The sequence below is a fragment of the Tympanuchus pallidicinctus genome, unplaced genomic scaffold (assembly GCF_026119805.1).
Source record: "Tympanuchus pallidicinctus isolate F22 unplaced genomic scaffold, pur_lepc_1.0 scaffold17, whole genome shotgun sequence".
Taxonomy (NCBI): domain Eukaryota; kingdom Metazoa; phylum Chordata; class Aves; order Galliformes; family Phasianidae; genus Tympanuchus; species Tympanuchus pallidicinctus.
In genome coordinates, this window is record NW_026294690.1 from 3,217,631 (window position 1) to 3,243,781 (window position 26,151).

The window sequence follows — 26,151 nt, forward strand, 5'->3', positions numbered from 1 at the left end:
AGTTAGAGGACAGAAGATCAAAAAGCAAATAGTGAAAGTTATGAGAGCTGGAGGAGAAAAACTTTTTTTCTCTAGTGCTGTGTTTGGAAGGGCTCTTTTTGTGTCTAGTCTAAATTATCTTCTTTCAGTTTTACTTTCTTTCCTTAGAGTCCATTTTCACATTAGAAGTTCTTTCAACCTTTTAAGGGCTTTCGAGGGTAGTCTGTTAGCTGTAAAATTTTTTAAGCACCTTGTTTTGTCATGCTGCTTTGTGAACACAGTTCTTGCATCAAACTCTTCTCTGTAGCACATGATCCCCCTTCTGAGGCTGGGAAGTCCTCTGGCTTGTGGTAGGTGCCACGTTCTGCAGGGTCCTGCCTTATAACTTCTCTACAATGCTGCTTTCTCCTGAGTAAGAATTACTGTGGCACTGCGGTTCTTGTGTAGTGTTCTCATAACTGTGATCCAGAGGTTTTCCATGGTTAACTGCCTGGCACAGTGCATCTTAAACACATAAAGGTGTCTTACTTAAAATCGTAGAGTGGTCTGGGTTGGAAAGGAGCTCAAAGATCATCTAGTTTCAACCTCCCTGCCATGTGCAGGGTTGCTGGCCACTAGACCAGGCTGCCCAGAGCCACATCTGGGCTGCAAGCTCACGCTGCTGGCTCAGGTCCATCTTGTCCACCAGGACCCCAAGTCCTTCTCTGCAGGGTTGCTCTCAAGGAGTCTATATAAATACCTGGGATTGCCCTGGCCCGAGTGCAGTGCCTTGCATTTGGCCTTGTTGAACCTCATTTGGTTCACATGGGCACAATTCTTTAGCCTGTCCTTACTTACAGCAGTATATGGCTTCAATTAAAACCGTTCTTTTTCTGTCACTTGTTAGATACAAAGAAATAGATGCAGCAAGGCCCTGGATCTGCAAAGGGATGGGAGTATTAGGCACCTGCTCTCAGCTCTTCAGAGTCGCTAGAGTTTGTACAGCTGTACATTTCAACCTGCATAGGCTGTCATGCAGGACAGCTGGAGAAGATTGAAGGAGCATTAAGTTCAGTTCTCTGCCTGACCCTTACTGTGCCAAAGAATGGCTGCTCTGTTTGTTCCAGGTAGCAAGGAGAGGCAATGTTATGCATTACCACAACTTGAAAATCTTCTTTCTTGTAAATCTGTGCTGATATGTGCATCAGAACTGATGCTTACACAAAATGGCTGACTTGATTCACTCACAATTGCTGCTGTCCTGGAATCTTCTTGATCAGATGGCTCATGTCCTTGGAATGGTATAGGAATGAAAACTGCTGTATCAAATTGCTTAATTAAAATATCCAGTTTAAAAGATTAATGCTTTTTTAAAAAAGATTTGTACATGTTTATGAAATGAAGGTAACGCATTTCAGCATCTTAAGATGTAATAGTTTTCTTAGTAATTTGTCTCAATTATGTGGCATGTTTAACAGTGTCTCAAATGGGGATCCTTAGTAGCTTTGTGCAGTCTTCAGTTTCATCCATTGTCTTCTGCTATGTCCTCTTTTCTCTGCCAATTCTGTGGTTTCTCTTGTGGTGTTTAAAAGTCACCTGTTTGCAATATTACTCCTGGATATGCAGCTGGCATGATATATTGAAAATTTGCAGTGTTTCAGTGAACACACCTGGTCTGTCAACAGTAGAAACGTACCGTTTTTGTGCGCTGTAAATTGCCAACGTATTTACATTACAATGGCTGTCCCGGAGTGGTGTACCGGGTTCTGCCAGGCGATGGCATCAGTTGTACAACTTTGCGTTGCAATTGGAGTGTTGCAGACGGAAAACAGATGGCAGAGCAGTAGCAACCAGACCGGTGCACAGTCCCAGGAATGAAGATGGGTGGGGGAAAATGAAGAAACTGCAAAGGCAACATTATACACAGTGCAGCCCCGTAGGTTTTCCATTGCTATGAGGTTGGGTTTGTGTGTGTTGGTGTTGTTATTGTTTTGTTGACAGAGCTGTTTATTGGTCTTTTAGCAGCTGCTTAGCCCTGCGTTGTCTCCTCTGATGCATAGAGGTTTCATCTTCTGCTGGTTTTGCTGCACATATTTAAGGACAGTTTAAATTCTGCACTGTTGCAGTCTGCTCAAACTGGTTTATAGGTAAAGGAGCATGTCTGTCTTTAGCTAGCTGTGCATACGAGGTCTGTGCACATACAAGATGCTGGAGTAGTATTTAGATTGACAGTTTTATTTTTCTGTACTTATGTTAATATATATCTGTTGTAGGAACCTAAAAGATGCCCCTAACTTCTTCCATGCTATTTGTTGCAGCTGTTAAATTGACAGCATGTTCTGTATGCTTTCAGTCCCTGTAATGCAGTGAGAGAGGACAGAAAACTGTAATAAAGCAGGGAGGAAAAATGAGAGACCAATTGCTTCCTGAAGCAAAAAAAAGCTGTTACGTAATCGTTCACTGTTTTCTTCTCCTCCCCCACCTACTGTCCCTCTTCCCTGTGCGTGCTTTCTTGTTCTTATCCTAAGGCAGCTTTATGTGTGAAGCACTTTTGAAATACAATTTGAGCAGCACAACATTTTAGGAATGAGTGTGGAAGCTATCGCTAAGCATCTCTTTGCTGAAGACAGGTTTTAAACCAGCATTTTGCTGCTGCGGGTACATTGTCATCCATTTTGTGTATCACAAAAATAGCTTGTTTGGCTTGGAGTGTGTGGACCTTCTTCCTAAAGGTCCTAGGAGCCTAAGGGTATGGTACTGCTATGTTCAGAGGGCATATCACTAGTTAGCTGCAATCCAGCTGGACCAAGCACAACAGGACTCAAATAGTAACACAGTGAGCTAGCTGGCCAAACAAGGGTTGTGGATTCTCAACAGGTTTCTGAAACTTGAGGCTTTAAAAACTGGCCCTTGTCTGGCTGCTTTAGTCACTCTACTGCCATGAGGCATAGTGGTATAATTTTCAGATGTGACTATGGAGTGAGAATATTGCTCAGATCGTGAGGACATAAATTCTTGAAGGCTTGGTCACGCTACTAAGCTGTTTAAATCTGTGTGTATTCATGTATTCAGCACAGTAGCTGAATGAAACAGCAAGTAAATTTATTTCCCTGGAAACAGAAAAGTAAGGTGCATTAGTGTAAGACCCCAGTGAAAAATGGGTTTTTAGCCTGTTTGTTGCTGACTAATGGCCTGCTTGCTGATGGTTGATGCAGAGCAGCTGTTAGGTAGCTGGGTCTTAATCGTAGTGCTGTTGTTCTGTATACAGCCTTGAAATGACAAAAATATTATCCCATTGCTTCTGACGACCTGGAGTAAATCTTCACCATGAGAGAGGCTTAAGGCAGTTCATTTTATGCTGTAACATCAATTCCTATGATTCTGCTGAAAAACAATAATTCTGTATAATTTTTCTTTTGTTGCCATCCAAGCCAAATAAGTGTTAACATTTAAATGCTTTAAAAAACAAAACAAAAACACTTCAATATCCTGGTGCCTCATCCCCATACCTCTCAGTATAACAGAAATATTTCTCACGATGTTCCCTGCAAAAACTGTTTGTGCTGCAGCAGTCATTCTTATTAGAGGCATTGTACATCCATATCTATCTTCATATATTGCTTAACAAAATGATTTGCTTGTGCATTAATATATTTGGACTCAATCCATTTGCCCTGGAGAGATGCAATCTCTGACTCAAATACAGCACGGTCTGATAGAAATTTCTAAAAATTCCTACCAGGAGGCTTTGACTTTTTTTTTCTACTTGAAATCAAGGCTTTTCTGGATGCAAAGATGTCTAACATCTCAGTGTAGATAACTGCTGTGTATAAAGTCCTTGATTGCAACGCGTAAGTGTGGAAGTGGCATACTCAGCTAGGGGAGTACGTCTGCAATGTTAATATAATAAAACTGTTTGCTCACTGTACGTAGAAACTCCTGTTGGTTAATTTGTCTTATGGTATTTGATTTGATCTGATTTTTTTTAAAATTGTATTTATTGAGGAAAAAGTAGGAAATCAGAAACTAAAGCAACAAGGTGTATGGAGGTAAGAGCACTCAGTAGTGTTAAGAGCTTCGGGGAGCTGTGGAAGGAGAGAGGAGCTCTTTGTGGTCCAGGCTGGCAGTTACGCAAGGGGCAGGTATGTCCTGTTTTGCACAAGCTTCCTAATCTGCTTGCCAGCTACAAGTCAGGCAGAGGCAAAGATCCAGCTCCCTAGTCGGTCCTTTTTTCTTCCTCCCATGTGCTTGTAGTGCCCCCAAGGAACTAAGCACAAAATGGGCTCTGAAAGAAACAATGCTTTGCCACTTCTTCAAAAAAGAAAGAAGTAAACCAGCAGTGGGATTGGGTGAACCGCTGCCTAGAGATAGTGTTTATGTTTCCCTGGATTTCCTTCCTCTTCCCTTGGCCAGCTTGGCCGAGGTCCCTCCTGCAGTGTGCCTCTGAGGCTGCGGATGGGGCCCCGCTGCCCCCCAGCCCCAGGATTTCTCAGGAAGGAGAAGTGGTGATGTTAAAGCTGGGTCTGGGGGGGGGGGGTGTCAGGCTGAGTGCAGTTGTGCAGAGGTTAGCTGGGCTGGCGCAGTCACAAGTACAGCATGCCAGCGAGTAGATTGCCTGAAATGATTTACAGCTGAGGGAAGAAGCCAAAGGATTTTCAACCAACCAATGATGCCTTCAGAGGACTTGCTGTTCCCTGGCATGGAAAGTTTTCTAACTCCCCAGCCATACTACGTGCATTCTTTTTCTATGTATTTGCAGCTTGTGTTTTCTTTTAGCAGTTACAATCCAGTGCAACTAGAGCAGGAGAAAATAAACCTTTGATATACAGCTTACATCTCAGTAAGACATAGAGCTCTAACTTTTTCAGCATTCCTCACCATCTTTCCCCTTAAAGCTTAATCTTCCCCATGTTTGTAAAAGCAGCATTTAGTGTTTGAAGCAGCTCCACTGATAATTGCAACTTGTTCAACATCACCTTTCTTAGAGTAAGTGTGATTGGGGTTTCCTGCTTTCCCACTCCTGAGTGGCCATTTCACTTGTATATGTTTGGACTTAACTTGGCTTTGTCAAAGTGTGTTCTTTAATAAAACTTGGACACATCTTTCTTTATCTTTCTACCTCCAGTACATCCTGTATTTAGCTTTCAGATTTTAGAAGAAATTCCAGTCTGACTTCTGTTCTCTATTTCTGTTTTATGCTTTGCTACGTTAAATATAGATGCCATATTGTTAACTGAATGATACAGCTGCTATCCTCAATGCTGTCCTGCAGAGTTCATCTTCCATGGAAAATAATTTGTTCTCTCGTTGTATAAAACATTCTGAACATGATAAAATGGCAATCATTTACAAAGGAAGAAAGAGAGACCAATCCCTTACCAATTTTCTTGAAACGTTTTGTCAGTTAAAGAAGCAACGACACCTTTTGGGTGGTTCTCTTTAAAGAAGGAAGAACAAAGAAAGGTGTTACAGAGTTGAAGATGTTTTTATGTCTCAAAAAATAAAAATACTTCACATGACCCGTGCAAATTGGTTGCTGAGAAGATGAAAAGGGGACTTCTTTATAGAATACGTGTCTGGAGCTTGGGTTTGCGTGATCAGATCTGTGGCTTATTAACCCTGAGAGTTGTGCCATGGAACAGAAAAAAATCTGTTACTCTGTTTTTAGTTCTGTTTACATATAAATTTAAAATGTTTTCCCTTAGAAGTACTTACTAGTTTCTTAGAGATGACACTGGAAGGTGAGATGAGGTAAATAATTGGAATTAAGTTAAAATCTGTATTTTCAGTGCAGGTGTTACTGAAGGTTGGCAGGCTATTGCTTTAAACTGGGGCATTTGATAGCTGGTGAAGGCAGTTCAGAACACAGGTAAGTCTTTCTTAAAACTAAAGTTAATGTTTAATTTGGTAGCCTGTTTATATTGCTTGCAGTTTGTACTGAAGTTATAAGCCAGTTCTTTGACAGTGCTAGCTCTACAGGACTATAGTCTAAGGCAATCTCTATGTTAGAAATCAGTGAAGGACCTCAGCAAGCAGTTGCATAGAAATTCTTCTGCAGAAAGCAGTTGTTATGAGCTAGTGTTGTACTAACTGCCTAGGCAGTAAATAAAGGGATGGATGTACCTCGTGCCAAAATACACTGCTGTGGGCAGAAGTAGGCAATGAGGCAATGAGTACTTTTTCAAACTGTAAAAAATTCAAGTTGAAGGTTTTCATTTTTTGTTTCGAGAGAGGGAGTTGTTTTTTGTTTGTTAGAGAACTGCAGGTTAATTTTGATGTGTGAAGTTGAGCTCACCTTCCCTGGAGGAGCTAAGCCTTCCTTTTCATGGTGTGTCCTTGCTCCCAACCACAGGGCTTTTGGCACAGCCTAAATGGGAGGGTGACACTACTGTTTATGTGCTGATACTGCCATGAAAACAATTAGCCTCACTCATGGTGCTGCTTCCACAGATATGGGGCTAAGGTATTACAGCCCATATTGCAAAGAACACTAGGAAAAATAATTGTTCATACCTCTGTCAGAAACAACTTCTGTGTTTTCAGCTTCATCCAAAGCTGAAAAAAATTGGAAGAAATACTAATGTGTTTAAGAAAGATAATCTTCCATTTTTGATGAAATAAGATATTGCTGGCCTCTGTTCTTTGTTTTCATGTTTATAACTGGACCCTGCAGAAATGCAGTTTCCTGTTTCTTACAGGAGCTTGCTGCAGTGCCTGCCTGTGCGGAAGCAGCCACTCAAGCACATTGGAGCAGCTGGGGCATGTGGCAGCATTCCTTCCTATTGCGTGTCCTGTGGGTGCAGTAAGTAAACAGAAGGGTTATGTAGAAGTGCCTCACTGATTGGCTGTTTGCCTGTATCACTGGCATCTGATCTTTAGCATTGGTGGAGTTCAAATCACTCTTTATATTCAAACACGATAATTTGCATAGGCAGAAAAACAGAACTTAGCCTACTGGTAGGGTGTGTTTGCACGTGCAATAATTCATTTTGTGACTCCAATGTGTCACAAAAGCCAAAAAGTGCATGCCTTATTTCTTCTGCATGCAATTCACTCTAGTGACAAAGGGCTCATAACTTTTCATTCCATTGCTTTTGGTTACTGGAGGAGAGTTTTCCCACGTACCACAAACGAAGGGTGCTTTAATGTTGGATTTGTAGGTCCCCTTTACTGCTGAGGTCTGCATGTACGGTGTTTCACATCAATGCTGGTTTTGAAGATGGCACCTGAGTTGTCACAATTACGCAATTGATAGCTGTGAATTATGCAGACATCCTTATTAATTCACTCTTTTTAATTACTCCTGGATGATTTTCTCAGTAGTTTGTCCCATTACATAGGACAATTTACTTAAATGTAACTTTTTTTAATAAATAAGAATACTACTGAATCCCATGGCCTGCTTGGTGCATGCTCAGGCAAATCAGTTCTTTGAACACTGAAGTTGTTCATTTTATTAAATGCTTCTATTTTGTTTTGTTCGTTTTTTTTTTCCTTCTGAATTCAGCATTGGTTTGTGTCAGAAAAGGAGCAGAGGAGGTGGTACACTGGCTTGCCCATTTCATATCTTAATCAGCAGGTATTTTTCCTTTGCTTTTTTCTGGGCTAAGGCATGCTGTTAGTGACAAGAGTGAATGCTGGGAGGGGTGAGACTTTCAGACCTTCAGACTTGTCAGCACTGATCTTAATATACAAAAGGTGAAAATGTTGGGGGGGTGGTTTAATAAAAACAGGCAAAAAACTCGAGAGGTATTTTAATTGTAAGCCCTCTCTTGGTTTTGTTTTGATTGTTTTGATTTCATTGGTTTTCTTGTTTGTTTTGAATTTAGGAGGGGGGTTAATTTGCTTCCAGATCTCATACAGCGCCTTTTGAAATTGCTTCCCTTTGTTCTCTCCACTTTTCTTCCTCCAGTACTCACACTGTTGTAAAAGATTTTGATCAGAAAATATACCAGCAGGGATTGGAACCACATTGTTCTGTTGCTTTGGAAACAACTAAGAAGAGAAGTTTTCATGAAAATCCTGCAGACAAAGGTTCTCAGCCCATACACTGAGCTTAATTTCAGGGAGTTGTACATTCTTGGGCAAGCTTATTGCTTTTCCTCTTAGCCTGAGGGGAGACGGCCATTGGGTGCTGAAATTCAGTGCAGTTTGATAAGGCTGTGTTGGCAGGGGTTGCGTCTGCAGCAGTCTGCTGTAACAGAGGAGGGCTTATTGTGTGTAGCTGGAGCAGGCAGAGTTTGTGTAGCAACGGCTCTCCAGCCAATCGTCGGAGGTGTTAGATAAAGTGGAAGCGTTTGTAGCACTTCCTCTGCTTTTCTTTTTAATTAGGCCATATTCTTTCCTGAACCCCCTCCTCCGCTGCAAGCATCAGACAGCATCCTGAAGCTGTCACTCTGTTCTGCGCAATGGAATTTGGATATTGGAAAGATCTACAATTTGAACCTAGCTGGTTTTGTGTAATCTTTTTGTTTTGAGCCATGTTTGCCAGGAGAAGGTTCTGTATTTTGTTTTCCTCTGCCTTTCTTGGAGAGTACCTTGCAGTGCTGGCTGTGCTGTTCATCTAAGTAAGATGTCTGAATTTGTGTGTAGGCATTTTACTAAGAGGACTTAGTAGGAAAAAAAAATCTCATTGGCCTTTAGTTTAGTTTCTCAATGTGTGTTTTGATTAACTAGACTACAGCAGAGGGAGTTCTGGAAGCTGCTGCATACAGCATTACGTGGCTCACCATATCAGAGAGGGCTGACTCATAAACGGTTCGCTCCGCTATTAGCGAGTTTCCTTTAATGAGGCAGAGGGGGTTGGATAGTGCATGCAGATGATGCTGGCAAGTAGCCTTGTGCTGGGAGGAGATGGGAGAGGTTAAGAATTAATGCAAGTCAGAAAAGCTAGTACTGAGGAACTGAACTCTCTTCCCACCTTACAGCTATTTGAGACAGCTGGATGCACTGGATAATAGGAATACAGAAGAAAATGATCCCTGAAGCGCCTCAGTCCGCTGCTCTGTGGAACTCTTTTGGAACAGAGGGAAATCAGTCTTTTACTTAAATAGGCTGAGTTTTCTTCTGCTGAGGAACATCTCCAGCCCAATATCAGGGCTGTTTGGTGAAGCTGTATCATGTTGGTGGTGAGCAGTGTCCTTGCTTTGGTTCAAAAAAAAAAGTCCAACCTAAAGTAGCAGCAGCTGAGTTTCGGGGAAGATACACATTGCATCTCCTGTTGTTACACACAGAGGCCTTGTGTTCTGCAGAATAACATGTCCTGCTGTTTTTGACAAGTTCTTGAATTCGGTTTTATGGTCTTTCATATCCTGCAGCCCTGTTAGCATTTCTTTTTAGAATTCTGTATTACCCAAAGCCAAAGGAATGACAGCCTGTTGCTCAGCTGTCAGATGTGGCCGAGGGCACTGATCACACAGCAAACTCTGTAACGTTTTGGAAACAAGCAGTCCTCTTTTAAAAGACCAATTTTAGTGGAAGTGTTTCCAGTGCTTATCAAGAAAAAGATAGGATGTTTATTTTCTGGTAAAAAAAAAAGTTGTGCAAACACTGAACTCCATATATACCAAACCTTAAAATATCATTTTCATTGGTAGAATACTTGTGCATTTTCACCCACACATCCATGCAGGTTGTTTGAGGAAGGCTGCAGTTTTATTGGTGTTTTCCTACAGACAAGTTGGAAGTAGGCTACAAGCTGAGTGTTTATTGAATGATACTTGTAGAGAGTGCTCTGTGTTCTCCTCCTGTGGAAATAAACATCACAGTCCGTTTTAAGAGACCATTAATTGGGGAAATGAAACCATATGTGACACAAATGCTACATGTGTACAAGGCCACAGAACAGAGCTAAACAGAGAGCTGATCTGTGTGTGGGTGCTGTGAACCAGTCACCATTCTATTAATTAAAAGCGACATTGTTATGAAATAGTCGTTACTTTGGATGCCAAGGCATGACCCCTGTACACAGTGAAATTAGCTAAATTTGCTGTGGTGTGTTTTGAAAGTGAAAGTGGCCTCTAAAAATAGCTTTTATCCTGGCATCGAGAAAGCAAGCTGTAGTACTGCAGCACTCTTTAAGTGTCGCGTTTTCCTTTTTGGTCGATGTGATTGATGTGTTTCAGTGACTTCTGTACGTATTGCTAAGATATGTGCATGACTGCAAGGGAGACATCTTGTTTTAGGAAGTTCAGTAGACAGCTGGATGTTCAGGAAATATCACTGACCAGTAAAGCACTGCTACCTGTGTTCTTGGTAAGAGAAAGAGCTGTGTTCAAGAAACTCGAAACTGATGTATTTGGGAAGGTAGGAGTGGGAGAGAAAAAGGAGACTGACTATTGCTTTCGTTACTGAAAACAAGTAACTATTTTGTAGACAGCCTGTAGTCCATGAGCTGCATGGAATTGGGATGCTCTCACTGTCGAGTTTCAACTTGCAGATGTTCTGAGGAGATGCTAGACAGCCCTGTTTTACCCTACAGAAAACTTTTGTTGAGTTTAGGTGCGTTTGCTGTTTTGACTGCATTTGTTCATGATTGAGAGGTCACTGTCTGAACAGAAGAGGAGGAGAATGGAGTGAGAAGCCTCTTTTCCTGGTATCTTATTCCTTATGCTACTCCTCTCAATGCAGAAGGAAGTCTCTGTCTCTGTTTTTCCAGTTGCCTTTTATCTGACTAGAAAACAACACTGAGTTTGGTTCCTATATTTCACTGGCTTCTCCACACATATAACTTAAAAAAGAATGGATCTATCTATCAAGTTTTGCAGGTTGGTGGAGTAAGTTGTTTGATGCCTAGGCAGGAGTTACAGATGGAAGAAGCACAGGAACCCGTGATGATTCTTTCCACCATCAGAAGACCAGGAAGGTCAGGATATATTCCTCATATCCTCTGGACTGTCAGCATGAAATAATTCTAGCCTGTAAACAGCAACATCTCAGATGTGTTGGTGAAATGGCATTGGCTGAAGTAGTCTTACTGGCATCATAAGAATACAAACCACTATTCTCATAGCAGTACAGAATAATAGCACAAAAAGAGTGGAAGCTGGTAAGTCAAACCAGTGCACGGTAAGTTTCATGTGAACTTTGGTAGCTCAAGATTTCAATGTGTTTATTTCTGTTAACTTCTCTTTCTCTTCCATGCTTCACAGTTCAGCAAGTGCTATATTATTTTGAATTATTTCATTCCTGCCTCTAATCTGTATTTGAATCACTGTCATGAATTTCCACTGCTCGGTTTTTACCTCAATTTAAGGGTGTGAATTCTACCAACCACAGAGCCAAGGTGAGTTTCGGCAAACTGCAGCAGTGCAATAAGAGGAAGTTTGCTAGTTGTTAAAAGATGTCTGTGTTCCAGTGTCAAATTTAGAACTGGTGCACATTGTTGCAGCATGCCATTTTTTTTTGTCAAACAAAAATTAGGAGGTGATTACAGTCCAGTCAGTTTTGCATCATGGTCTTGTGTCTTCTTATAGTTCCATAATTGTATATTATAGCAGGTTCATTAAAACACATCATAGTTATTCTCATTAGAAGTTATTTTGCCTTCTATGAAGACAACGTATTTCTCCTCACTACTGGCAACCTGAAGTAGTAGCAAAGCACTAGTCAGACCTCAGTGCAATGGGCTTGCAGACCTTCACAGCTCAAAGATCTCACTTTGAGGTTTTGCTGTGGGTTATTGGTTTTTTTTGTTGGTTTTTGTTTGTTTGTTTTCTGAAGCTGGAAAGATAGAAAGTGTTGCTTGTCTGATTTTAGGTGAAAATCAAATCCCACTGAAATCATTATTTCAACACCTGGGCCTTTAGAGAGACTACTACATCTTGAGTGGGCAATAAAACTTTCATTATTCCAAATATTTTTTTTGCTATTGCTGTAAACAGCAATAAGACAATTAGTATGTTTGGTGAAGTGCTTGCCACTAGACTTTGCCTGTATATCTTAAATCTATAAATCTAAAAAACCTATTTTTTCTTTGAGTTCTGAGCATATATTGACAATATTTACCCTCTTCAAACTGCTGAGCACTTGGTTCTTCATCAAACCAAACCACTGTTAATGGGTAGTCCAGCCTCTGGTTAAGAAAAGAAATAAAATATTGCTTAAGATAGTCTTTTTTTTTATTATGCAAGCTCTTTACATATGCTTAAATTTGTGGTTTCTGATTTCATGGAGGTGTTTAGCAGTTAGGCAAACATAGAATGTCTCTGTGTTTGGCTTTTTCCTGGCAGCACAGCTGAGACAGCTGCAGAGAGACAAATTCAGAGTCAGGTTCTGTTCACCATTTATTCCCTTCATGCTCACAAGCACTGGCTTCACAGACCATGTCAAAATGCAGCTAGGGGAGTGCTGAGCAATCAGTACCTAGAGGGAGCTGAAGTTTTGGCTTAGAACAACCTTTTTTATTCCTTTTTTTTTTCTTTACCATTCCAGAAATGCAGACAAGACAAATGGCTGTACAGCTTTAGGTGTTGTCTTACTGCTCAAAGCATTTTATCTGAGAAATGAAGTTACTTTGTTCAGGTATCCGTGTGTCTGGAGCCAGGTGACCTCTGTCCATGTGTCTGTCACATATAAGATCTTCTGTCTTTACGTGGGGTTCTCTTCATGTGTTTACCTGTGTGGGCTGTTCCCTTGTTCAGCTGTGCACATATTGCAGTTCCTGAAAACCTAATACAAGTTTATACAGTCTTCTTCCTACAGGATTCTCCCTTTGAAGGAGCCACTGGTGATGCAGCACCTGCTTTGCATCAGCACATCTCAAATATGATTGCCCATACCAGACATCCATTATGTAAGATCTTATTTTAGATCCTTTGCATGTAGTTGAGGGCTATTTATACCTGCTTGATTTCTGCATGTGGTTCTGACAGTAATGGAATGTAAAATATTGCAGCTTTTAGAATTTCCTTGTTTTAGGTTGGCTTTTGTCCCTGCCATGAATGCAAGTACCAAATTGCAGTAATGGTGGGGAGAATGCATAGGTAGCAGAGAAGTCACTGGGCACTGTCTTTCTCAGAGGTTCTCAGGTGAAGTTGTTTCCTCTTTGAAGGATGTGTATCTGTGTACTGTACTATCTTTAGAAAAAGGAGAAGAGGAAAAGCGAAAATTGGAGGAAAAAAAAAATATTGCAGTCTTTCCAAGAAGGATTTTTCTAAGTGTAAGCAGAGCTGAATTTGACATGCTGTACTTGCGTGAAGGCAGCTGAGGGTTTGATTTTTTTTTTTCCTGCCTCAACAGCATATCTCTTTTTTGGTGTAATTCCTCCAGGTTTTCTCTAGACATCTCCTGCAGACAGTCCTCTCGGGTGTGATTTGTGCCCACTATGCATAAGCAAACTGATGAGTTACAGTCTACTTGTATCTCAGTGTAGATAGCTGTGGATGCTAGGATGTTCACATATTTTACACTGTGACTGGGAAGATAGTAGATTCTAAGCATGAATGTTGTCATTTGTCCTGTCAAGAAGACAGGAAGTAGCAGTGCCTAAGAAACAAGATCATACAGTTCAGACACTGTTTTTAATTGTAAGTGAAATTTGAGAGGCTGACAGCATTACTATTATTATTATTATTATTATCAGGTGATGGTTCTTGGTAGGAAAAACCTGTTTAATGCAATGGCCTTGTTCATCTTTGACAAAAGGTAGTCTTGATACTTTGAAGATGATGGTGAGTAGTGAAGAGCTGAACTGTTGGGTTACTCATCGTGTGGGTACCTGTTGAACAAGTCAAGATGTTTAAAAATAAGTAAATAAAACAATTTAAGAAGTAGGCAAGGCTTACCAGTTTCTGCAGACCCCCAAAAAATCAAGCCCATGTCTGCTTGTATGGCCTTATTTGTTGAGCTCTGGGGATTAAAGCACTATAAAAAAATTTCTTTGGAACTGGAGTAGTGCATTAAAATTACAGGTAAGAGCTTTTATACTGCAGAAGATACAATAAAACAGTATCTAAAGCTCCTAAATTAACCAGAACTGTGACTAAACAGCAACAAAAATACCTTACAAATACGATTATTTCCAGTCTCCCAGATCTCAGTCTGGAAAGGCTGCAATGTGCAACCTGCTATGCAGCAGCAGTGGCTTGGTTGGTGGTGCTTAATTCCAGTCCCATGTAGCAATATTGGGACTGATTTCTGAAAACTTGTTGTTGTGATGGGCTGCTTCAAAGATCCATTTCATGTTCTTGTTTTAATAGATAATTAGTTGAAACTGTAACTTTTTTAAAGGAGTCTGTTTCAGTATGTGCTTCCTGAAATGGAGATCATCAGATTTGTTCCTGTCCTGCTAAACTTTGCAACTGTGCCAAATCTACTAAAGGGCAAATTTTCTTGTTTGTAAACCTTTTCCACTTGAGAGAACAACTAAATAGACTCTGTAGTGATAACAGATTTGCAAAGCAAGATTTTCACCTTTGCTCCTTGGAGGGAAGTACAATAAAAATAGCAGAGGAAGTAGAAAAGTTTTTTTTTTTCCTATTCTAAGAGTTTGATTCCCTCTGCCCCAAGTTCTTGCTCTTCATAAATAACTTTCCAACATGCAGTTAACTTTATTCATACTTACAGTTCTTACCATCTTTCAGAAGCTCTCTGTACCATCAGGCACGAGCCTGGGATTCTTCTGTTTTGAGCTAAGATGAAAGTCTTACTGCGTGACAGTGGAAATAAACAATAGTTAAGGGGCTGATTTTAGGTTTCATGGCTGCACCAGGCGCTGGTTTCTGCTTCTGATTTATTTAATAGTTTTGCTTAATAACATTTTTCAAGAGAAGAACTGACAGATGTGTATGTTGGGCTCAGAAGTCTTTCAGGTACATACTGAGTGTTACACTGGGTAAGAACTGTCTGCTTTGGGACTTTGGGTGGCCGTGTTATTATGCTTTGTGTTTACTCAGAGTTAGTTGCTATGACTTGCTTTTTTTTTTTGGCAATAGTAGAGCAGTGCCTTTCCCCGTTGTGTCCTGGATCTTGCAGCAATGTCTCTGGTTTGTAGTGTCTGAAAACAACATTACAGCTTTGGCAGTAGGAGTCATTTGTAAGGATACAAGTGGAAATGATATGTCTAATGCCTGCAGGTTATCAGTGGACTTTGTAGTTATCTGCCTGTCCTGATTGCTTTTTATTCTTTGTTTTTTTTTCCTTTCTTGCTTCTGATCTTTACTATTAAGCAAAATAAATAATTTTTAAAAGTCATAATAGCATTTCATATTGTTGTAGAAAATAACACGTGGGTTATTGCATCCCATCCTCTGCAGCTGTAGGCCCATGACTTCTGTCTTGTGCAGCTTTTCTTTTAATGTCAGATGAGAAAGGGAAAATTTCTTGTACGAGCAGAGAAGTCCCCAGCCTTGACCTCCTGAAAGGCAGCGTGAGATTCACTGCTTCATTCAGTTATCATGGGTACAAGGAAACTATTTCATACCAGACCTCTCTCCATTTAAGTTTGGCTTGGTTTGAGTTGCTAATAGAAATAGGACTGAAAGGCAATTTACTGATTGCATCCTGATTTAGAATAGGACAGCAAGCCACTGCTATTAGCCCTGGTGACTGACAGCAAGTAGCTGAAAATTATAAATGCTTTTTGTATGAGAAATCTCTTCTGTCAGCCCTTCTACTGAAGCAGCAATCTGAAACAAGAAAGGTTATTCTGTTATTTCACAAATGAATTGAACTAATTTCTGATCAGATGAACCTGATCAGAATTAAAGTGGCATGTAAGATGCAGTGATATTTAGAACTCATCAAAAATATTTACAGAGGGTAATCTTTCCTGCACAGATATATACAGATACTCTGATAGCACCAATACAGAGCCCAAGTTCTCTTCTGCAGTACATGAAAGCTTTAAAACCTGCAGCTGAAATGGTCATTAGGCACTTATTCCAGATGCTTTTAAGGATTGTTTGGAATACCAATTGTTCTGTCTGGCTCTCTGAACAAAACAAACAGCTGTTGTTCTCTTGAAATTTTGTCTGAAGCCATATTTCAGACAGTAAAATACAGGATTTATTGAAATGCTGACTTTATTTTTTTGCTGCTCATAAAAGATATGACATGAAAATTAAATATATGACAGATGCTAGAGATGTCTCATCCCTGCTGAATTGGGTTACTATGTAAATCCTCAGTCATATCCTCCTCTGCACTACATCTTCTTACTTTTTCTCTTTGGTTGCATATAAAAGGCAGAAATGAACTGAGCTGAGGACTTGCTGTTGACAGAAGGAGTGTGTGCTCCTTTTGTGCCTGGCATTCATCTGACCACATGATCAGCAAGCCGGTCCTAATCTCCTAATCCAGCAGCAGAAGTGCTTTCAGTTAATTTTGTTTCTGTTACAGTTGATTTGGGTCATGGTGTAGTCGGGTCCCAGAGCCATCTTGAGATGCAGGAGGAGCACATGGCTGTGACAGTGGGGATTAGGGCAGAAGTGGGAAAGGAGAGAAATTAAAAACACTCTTTTGTGGCTTTTAACGTGTAACCCATAGCTTCCAGGTCCTTACCTGTGGGTTGGTTTGGGGTTTTTTTGGCTGTTTTTTGTGGTATATTACTCCATGTATGCTGTACAAGTAGAAAGGCTGTGCAGAACTGAGTGCTGTTCTGGCATCTTGCCTGCTTCCTGTCCGAGTGCCCCCGCTGCAGTATGTGAGTAGGTTTGCTTTGTGATTGTCCATGGACAGTACTAAAATGCCACTTCTACTCGCTTAGAGACAGCTTCTGGCACAGAAGGGGAGGAGATGTGCGGTGTTATCACTAAGAACTGGGGGATCCATCTTCAAAGAGGGCTTCTTACTACACTGAAGCATAAAGCGTTTTCCATGCGTTTTCCATGGATGTAACGTTCCATGGATTTTCAATTCACTCTGTCACACCACCTTTGTGATATATCTTCTGTTTTTCTTTCAAATTGTTAGAAACCTACATTTAATAATTTGTATTAAGAAGTTTACAGCTAAGAAACCACTGCATTAAGCATCCCAAGGCACATTAGTGTGTTAATTTTAGTTCCCTTTCTTCATCTAATTGTCCTCTTATGAGGACAATAATACAGATTATTTTGCTCTCATCATTTGTCTTTCTGTGACTGTATATTTTGGTAATACTTGGGTTGCCAGTAATTCTGTGACATGACAGTGTTTAAATCTATGTATAAAATACTTATCTGCGTTGATTACTGAAATGTGTTGTAATAGCTTGTTGTTTTACATAGAATGGCTCGGGTTGGAAGAGGCTGTAAGGATCATCGATTTCCAAGCCTTCTGTCACAGGCAGGACCACCAAGGTCCAGGTCTGGTACTAGAGCAGGTTGCCCGGGGCCCCATCCAACCTGCTCTTGAACACCTCCAGGAATGGAGCATCCACAGCCTCTCTGAGCAGAGAAAATGCATTTAGTTGTCAAATAGTTAGAGAAATTAGAAGCTGGAGGATTATTTTCTTTAGATGGAGAAAATGGCAAGAAACCAAATGCAGGCACACTACAAACAGGATTCAGGAATGATGTCGGTGTGCAGAGTCAGTGTTCCTTACTTGGAAGAGAGTTTGTGTAACTAGAAATTGATGGAAGTGCTGTGTTTTGGAAGTTTTACCCCTGATGTCAGTACATGTTCTTAGCAGAGATTGTATTCTGAGTCATGGTTTGCCGTGACCAGGTGTGACTGCAATGCTGAAATTCCGGATTGTGGAGGGACATGGGCAGTCCCCGTGCTGTGTGACACAGCCCATCGCGATGGGCCTCGTGGCCTCTGTGTGTCTGCACTGTGTGGATTCCAAGGCAGCAGCCCTCCCCAGAGCAAGGAGACCTGAGCAGCACAGCATGGGCAGCCAAGGTGGATTTTGAGGAGTCAGGTCACCTCTAGCTTGCAAAATGCACTGGTTTCTCTGAGGCAGTTCACTGGTACTTTCTCGTTATTGCTGTCGGTTAAAGAATGCACTCTTTGTTGTGTGGAGATGCTTGAACAGATCAAGTCAAATTTGTCTTTGTTTCCTATCACAGGAACAAGTAAATATTTACAAAATAATGCACAAAAATTACTGCATTTTAATCTACTCTAGTTAATTTATGGCCTGTCAGAATATTTTTAAACCAGGCTGATGAATAGGCTTAAATTGACATTTTATGCTTCTTTTTTCATAAAATGAAGCTTGAACTGAGTGTCTGAGTGACGGTGGTGCTACTGAAATGAAATGTTCATTAGATCCATGCAGCTGTCATGAGATGTTTGTTTCCCCTGACTTGCAGATTCTCCTAATCCTCTCCTGGTGACTGCAGCCCTCTGCGCGGCATGCTGGCGGCTGGTACCCGTGTCCTGTTACCTGCTCCAGGCAAAGTGGGCCAGATAAGATTAGTACTTTAAATCGGTGGCCTGAGCTAACTTGTCTGGATTTTTGCTTGTGTGATAAGATAGCAGACTGCTTCATGGGAGCACTAACTCTGCAGAGGAGGTGGTGGTATCGTGGCAGGCGGCGAGTTCAGGTGCTTAAAGTCATCTTCAAGTCTTTGCATTGAATAGAAATGAAGATGCTGTGACAGTACTTGGAAAACATAGAGCTAATCACTACTGACGTAGTTTTACAGTCCCAGAGAATAGTAAGTCCAGTTCAGTTTTGTAACACCAAATAATCCTGTTTGTGTTTGTGGAAAGCAGTATGTGGCAAGTGACCTTAAAGGCTGGTAGTTATCACTTCTGTTTTCTGAAGTATTAAAACTGGAGCTCTAAGCCAGCTCCTCATTCATATATTCAAACAGCTCTTTCAAAGGTGATGGCTTGCAACTGGAAAAGTAAATAACTTTGTGATAAGGAGAAGTCAATGGAGACCTTGTGATCAGTCTGTGCCTGTGACCTAAGGTGCTTGTCTTAAATACACAGTAATAATGAGAATGGCACAGAATGCAGTGGAGTTGTTAAAGCACTGGTTCTAGCTTTACTTCACATTAACAGCTCCTGCCTATGAATATTTTAAGTTCTTAATTCAATGATGTAACTGAAAGACAGTCACAGCTAGGCATCCCAAGGCCATCCATGAAACAGGGAGGAGTTTAAAGGAGCTACTGTTTATGATAGGTTTACAAATTCCAGATCGTCATTTCATAAAGCTCATTCTGCATCTAGTGCTGAAGTATTGAAGTGTTGTCATGTCATTATAGAGTTGAAAGGCAAATTTTTTGTGAATTATTGAGGTTTTTGATAACACAAGGCTAGGTTTTGTTCCCTAAATTTTATGAATGAACCAAACCAAATGATCTTCTTGTGCACGCTTCTGAAAGTGTGGAAACCATTGACATGTGGTTACTTAAAATGTTCACCTATCCTGCTTATATTCCCAAAAGTGCATGTCTGAAGCAGGTACCGAGCCTAAAATGTTACGTGGGATGGGCAGCCTGGGGCAGAATGCCTGGATGGCAAATGGGCGCTCAGCACAAAACCTTGGCTGGTTGGTGCCTCTTCCTTTTGAAGCACACCGTGTGGACAGCTGCAGTCAGTCTGACTGTTTGCAGGATAGACTTTCTGCAAATACTGAGAAAAATCCGTTGTAGTGGAGATTTCCTGAAAATTGACTTTCGTCTCCCTTTATGAGATGAGGCTGATGTTGACAGCGCTGCAGATTCCGAAGAGCTGGGTAAATGAGTTACCTCTCCTTTTGAATGGAAGCCATGAAGACAAAATAAATACACACCAAGTACTCTGTCATTACTTGCTATGTTTATGTGTGGAACAATTTAGTACAGTGCTGAACTCTTTTATTCTCAAATATTTCAAGATTGTAGTGGTATCATTCAGTGTAGTAAAGCTGTATTACTCTTTCCTGTCATGTTGCTATCCAAAGAAATTGTGTTGTACTCATTGGTCATGGTAGACCTTGCCCCAGCTCTGCAAGATGGAAAAAAAGTTTGAAACGTGCCTTTGAAAATTGCAGTCGGCTATATTTGGGAAATGGAGGTCTGAGGAGCTTTCATGTATATTTTCTACAGAGAATTCCCATATTTTCTGTATCGAATTGAGGTTGTGTAACTGTTTTTAATCCCACTGTTAACGTAGTAGGTTACAGGAATCTTTCCACTTAAGTGAGCAAACACAGGAGACTGTTTATGTAACTGAAGATCTGCAACTGCCGATAGAATTAATTAGGAGAAGAATAATTAGGCAGATAGCAGTGTCCAAATGGTCCCAATAGAAAAATGTATTGTAATCCCACTAGAAATCTCATTAATGTTGTTTGTGTTGAGCTGTGCCTTTTGCCATGCCGCAGAGGAAGGCAAATGTGGAAAGAGCTCAATGGGGCGTCAGTGGGGAACGAAAAAGAAACAATATCAAGGTTTTAAACTGTCTAATCTCATTATTGTCATTTGGTCCTGGCTGCAACTCCAATATCTGCTTAAAAGCATCTCTTGAATGAATGAACCACTTGTGGCCAAATAGATACAAAAGAAAAATTCAGTTTAGGACTTGTTACAGAATTGTTGCTTCATGTATCAGAAATAGGTTGTGCCTTATGCCAAGCAGATGACCAAATAAGAAATGAGACAACCCTTATTTCAAACATTTTTTGCTCAAATTCAACAGTTTACTCATTTTAAAAAGTTAGCAAGCATATAATCTAGACCTTTCACTGTAATGTTAATCAGACTGAAATACAAGGAAGCTCATTCTGACATCTTGTTCCAGTTACAAAACTGGAATTGGATACAAGTGTATGTCTGTATGAAAACCATAGAATAGCTGGCTTTTCAGTCTGCATCATGAAAAGACATTGATGCACATTACTAAGAAAGCCCTGAGATTTTTTGGATTTATAAGGGACAAAGAACTTAGGAGAGAACACAGTCTTAGCAGCATCCACTTTCTTGACCAGTGTATTTTAGGGCCTGGGATTACGTGGACGTTCCTCTCCAATTCAAAGATGAATAAGCAGTGTATTTATAGTGAAGTAGTCTCTGGTTCCTGGTCGGTGGCAGCAGTGTCTGTGATTTGTCAGCGGGGGCAACATCTTGGTTCTCTGTGGTAAGCACTGGTGGGAAGGTCAGGTTTTCAGTCTGTAGAGATTTGTGCACTGCCTTGTTGCTGTAACAGAGAAGATGAGTTTTTCTTATTCTTTTCACTTGTTTTGGCATCTTATCTTTTTTAGTTCTTTTACTCATTGCTGTATTTCGCTCTACAGCACTGGCAGCACAGAGTGCATGTTTCAGGCTTGTTTAGGCACACTGAGGTAGTACAGTAGAGGAAGCAATGCATACAGTGAGAGTGTCTTCTGTGAAAATGTAGCAGTAAAACCAAAGCATTTTACAAGCAGTCATTCAGAGCTTGCAGAGAGAAGCCTTGTACCATTGCAGAGGATGTATCTGAGGCCTGGAGGGGTTGGGGAAGCTGCTTAAGGATCACAAGTGTAGCAATGCTAGCAATACAGACTGTCCTGCACAACTCAACATTGCTGCTTCCCAACAGCATTGGAACGGTAGCCTTCATTCCTCTACCAGTGAGCTGCAGCACCTTTTGGGTTTGAACTGCTAGCAGGATTTTGTTCCTTTCTTTTTGGTAGGAACAAGCTAGAAGCTGAGTAATGTGTGATATAGTGAATGTGTTTTATTTTTAGTGAATGGTCCACGTTAAAATATTGTAGACAACTTTGGAAACCAAATGCCTCTTTGTCACAGTGAAAGTTTACAAGAACTGTTGTCTGCATTTTATAATTACTTACTCTCCCCCATTGGATATAGTTGCTGTTGTTTCTAATTAGCTTAGTTTCCTGTTACAGCAGCAGCTGTGGATAAATACCAGTCAAGCCAGCCTCTTTCTCATATGAATTTTTAAAAATGTGTCTATAAAATATTCACTGGCACTGAATTCCTGGAGCCACATTCAGGCACACTTATCGCTTGTTTAGTGAAAGGAAACCAACATCCAAATGAGATCTCTGCAACTCTTTCTGAAGGCAGTAGGTATGAAAGCAGAGTACAGAGAAGAAATAGAAGCAGTTGTCTTACTACGAGTCTTGGAACGTGGTCTGAGTCCATGACCATGAATGCTGAATTTGTTGCAATTTATCAGCTGAGCAATGAATGTGGTATTAATGGCAAAGCCTTTCTTTTGATGCTTTCTAAACACAGCCCTTTTGTAGTCTTCTCTAGAACTTCTAGGAGGAGACTTGTAAATGTGCAGTGAATGAGCAGCAAGGCTGGGTTTGGCTGTGATGTACATCCCAGAGCTATACTTCTGCACTTGCAGCATGTGCTGCAGTTAAATCCAGTTTGTCTGGGGAGCACTGAACACCTACATTAGAGATACAGCAACTGTGACAGATGTGCAACAGCTCTGATGCGTATCCAAATTACCAGTTGCTGTGCAAACACTGTGCTGTTAGAGAACGGCTGCTTCTCTCTGTAATGTTCTTGAACAAACGACATGAATGCATTGCACAGCACAAGCATGACTGTGGCCTGTGCTTTCAGGACTTGGCAGGATTTACTGGCATGAAGGATCTTTTTGCAGCTAACGTGTGCTGAACACAGATTTTGCCTCTTGTGTGTACAGGAATGGGGAATTTCTAGTGTTCATGGTCAGAATTGTATTGCAGTACATAGCCCTGCTTCCACACCTGAACTTCTTCCAATTCATACCTTTAACAGTCAAATGCTGATGCTCTGCTTCTTGGGGAGGTGCTGTACTGAAGGGACTCTCAAAAAAAAACACATCACCCTCACATGTCTTGCTAAGTGAATTCATAGGAGCCTGGCTTCATTAAGCTCAGGGCTGCTGGGTAGTGTTCTGTCTGCCTCTTAGAGCATGAGCCAATTTAGATGAGAAATATTAATAATCAAAGGTGTAATGACATAAAAATACAACCCTGTCTGAGGTAGTAGAGTAGTGCTGGCTCATTGTTTCCACTCTGGACATAAAAAGAAAGGATATGGCCCGTTAGAAACAGGGTGGGGAGCTGCCCTGGGGACTGGTCTGGATGGGACTTGGGGCAGCTTGGCCAGAATAGGAAGCTGATGTTACAGCTTTTATTAAGTTCAAAGTCAAAAATAGCTGAAAGCCAACCCCCTTCCTAGTTCTGATTAGAAACTTTTTTTTTTTCAAGGGGGACTTAATTGTTTCTGGTTCTTATTTAACTAGGTTACATTGAAGTTGACTTTTAGCATAGCTGATGCTTTTTATTCTCCTTTCTACTTCTTTTTCCCCAGTAATAGAAGTTTAAGGATGTCAATCAACACGGACACTGAGCTGCAGGGGAAGCAAACTGCTCACCCCTTCCACTTGTCTGCTCTGCTGGGTCCTGGTGCCTCCCTGCTTGCCATGTCTTCTCAACATGATGTAGTGATATATAGATATCTATGTTAGAACCCCAAACTCATCAAAATAACCTCCAGTAGATTAGGAAACACTGATCCAGTGAACAAAAATCAGGTCACCTCTTAGAATAATTCACAAATCTCATGCAAGCAGTTAGCTAAAATTAGAGACCAAATAAGTCTTCTGTTTGTGTTATTTTCCTAAATAAGGAAAATTCCAGCCTGAAACTGAGCTATAATACATGTAGTCACCTCAGTGACTGGGCAGGTGTTTAATTGGTGTGATTGGTGTTCACAGGTGAACAAAATCTGTGCCTTGCAAATTTGCTATCATTTTCCTAAAGCTTTATGTCTCTGCATTCAGTGATGGGCAAGATGCAGATACAGCATTTGAAAATTCATCGAACAGGTTATTTTTCTCCAGATTCTCTCCTTTCAGAAACACTGTGCAGATAGGGTATATTTTGGAGAGATGAGATGTTGATGCATGAAGTCTTTTCTTATAGTGGTTCTGGCCACTTTGTGTACAGAAGCAAAGCAGAGCGGTAGTTTAGAGATGGGTAGGATTAGACATGGCTTGCCTGTACTCCAGAAATTGATTTATGGAGATCTCTAGCAGGCACTGCTATGTACTGGTAGGCCATCATAACTAATACGAACATGAACTAAGATGAATGCAAGTTTGCTCATCTAATGGATCTCATTATAAATGAAGAAGTTGGTTTATGCTACAGTTTTGGTTTAAAGCTTTTCAGAGGGGCATAGTATTGGTTCAGCATGTTTATTCTGAGTAGTCAAATATAAATATCTAGCTCCACTTTCCTGTTACACTACTTCACAACAGTGCTGTTTCTTCCATCAGTTTCTGTATTTCCTGAGTATGGGAGCAATATTATTGCATGATGAAAAATATGTTGCAGTAGAGAGTGAGGGGGTGGGGAAATGGAATGTAAGAATGGATTTATTTTAAAAAGAAAAAAAAATAGTAATTTGGTAGAAATTAATTGTCTATTCTTTGGGAAACGAGTTCTGTGCACTCCTGTACAGCCTTGGAAAGCCCACAGGTAGTGACTGACAGATCCAGTGGTGAGGCAGAAAAAGGCTATGCAAATTCTCTCCCAGTTAACACGTTTTTTTTCCTGATCCACATCAAAAAAGAGGAGAATTTGGGAGAACTAAACACAGAGGATGGAAAGCTGTTATTGTAAAAAGACCAAGCTAGCCTTGTCAAGTGCTGACTAGTAGGCAGTTGCCTTAAAAGAAAGTATGTTGCAAAGCAGATTACTTGCCCCAGGAAGAGAGCGTAGGGATGGATTTATACACTGGTTCAAAAAGTGCCATGGTTCAGTCAGTACTGTGTGATTATGGATACCCTGCATGCCCAACCCCTAGTTTTATGTTTTCGTTGCCTCCTTTTTTAATGTAAAAAAAATTTTAAAAATTTTAAAAATTGCTGTTTAATGCATTAATGCATTAAATATTTTATGTATTTTTTTAATATGTGGTCCAAGACAATTCCTCTTCACTCAGTGCAGCCCAGGCAAGCCCAGAGGTTGGACACCTGCAGTACGGCAAGTAATGAGCAGGCCAGCAGGTGGATAACTGACATTGATGCAGTGTGTGCCACGTGCATTGCACCAAGAGGAAAGCAATCGAGTCTCTACCTTCCCAAACTTAGTGACTGTCGCTGTGGATCTGAATGACAAGGGTTATGGATAAAAAGGGGTGGTGGTGTTTGTGGGAGCGACGTGAACTCGCAGTCTGAGCTCAGCGATTTTAATCGTCGCAGTAAACATCTCTGAGCTCTACTTAATTTGTATCTCATTAGATGGTGACATTTTCAGTTGCTTTAGTGTCAGCCATAGGTGCATGTCACCTTCCTTTTTTGAAAAGAGGCACTAATCTAGATTGATCTATTATCTGTGAAGAAAATAGCATGAATACTAACATTATAACAGTATACAGATTTCAGAAAGGATCGCACCTGTTTGTGTGTGCTTGTAAAGCTTCACTCTGTAAATACTACAAGATACAGAATAATAACATTTGTTCAAATGTTTTGAGATACATTTATTATTGACTTTTTTTTTTTTCCTTTCTAGCCTTCTGTTATGGACCATGTGTCCTGCTATTTGTCTTGTGTGACAGGAGTCAAGAGAGGCCTTGAGGTCTCAAAGGTAGGAAGTATCAATATTTCTGCTCAGAAGAGGAAGAAATAGGCTGAAGCTGTATTAAAGAAAGCAGTGTGATCTCTACCTTTATTGGACAGGAAGAAACCCACAAAAGACAATTCCCTCACATCTGTTTGTTCCTGGAGATCTCAGTGGGAGTTCATCCATTATAAAACACCAGATTTAGTTCTCAGTTTGTTTTTCTTCTGAGTCATTTTTCTGTCATCAGTGAGGGATAAACTCATGATAAAGAATTGTAATAAAAATATTGAAAATAACTCAACCACCAGGCATAAGTGTATTGGAAAACAAGCTTCAGTCTTCTTGCTGGTAAGAATGATAAATTTTAGCTGGAACTACAGTATGCACTGATTTTTTTCCCCAGTCTGATGTTGTAGTGATAGGACTGTAATACAATAGAAAATGTCATCCTCCTTGAGGCTTGTCAAATCATATAACAGATTTTTTTTAAAATGTATGATGTGTATTAACAAGGAATACTGGTGAGTAGTGGTAACTTTATTTTTCCTCTTGGGTTTTGCACATTTGGAAGCACGTACTTGGTTTAACAATTTGCTGAGTTTAGTACATAAAAGTCAGTGAGCACAACTTGACACCTACATTCAGTTAACCACAGGAAATGTTTCACTTAGCAAAATTTCAGCATTTGAAATATTCTTTCCTAATACTGAATCTAAGATTTTTTTTCTTTCTACATTACTTTTAGTAGCTTTTTC

General features: G+C 40.5%; 1 long non-coding RNA gene across 8 annotated transcripts; it reads left to right on the top strand.

Annotated features, from left to right (window-relative positions):
* The first annotated feature begins 100 nt into the window (after positions 1-100).
* On the top strand, positions 101-25,700 carry LOC128078736 (uncharacterized). 8 transcript variants are annotated; one of them, XR_008205773.1, is made up of 5 exons: positions 101-1,894; positions 1,981-2,105; positions 6,657-6,760; positions 7,466-12,751; positions 25,346-25,700. It is a non-coding gene; the product is annotated as an uncharacterized LOC128078736 (long non-coding RNA). The 8 variants fall into 8 exon arrangements; XR_008205776.1 differs by lacking the exon at positions 1,981-2,105 and having other exon boundaries at positions 25,346-25,420; positions 25,513-25,700; XR_008205772.1 differs by lacking the exon at positions 1,981-2,105 and having other exon boundaries at positions 7,466-11,242; positions 12,647-12,751.
* The last annotated feature ends 451 nt before the right edge of the window (positions 25,701-26,151 follow it).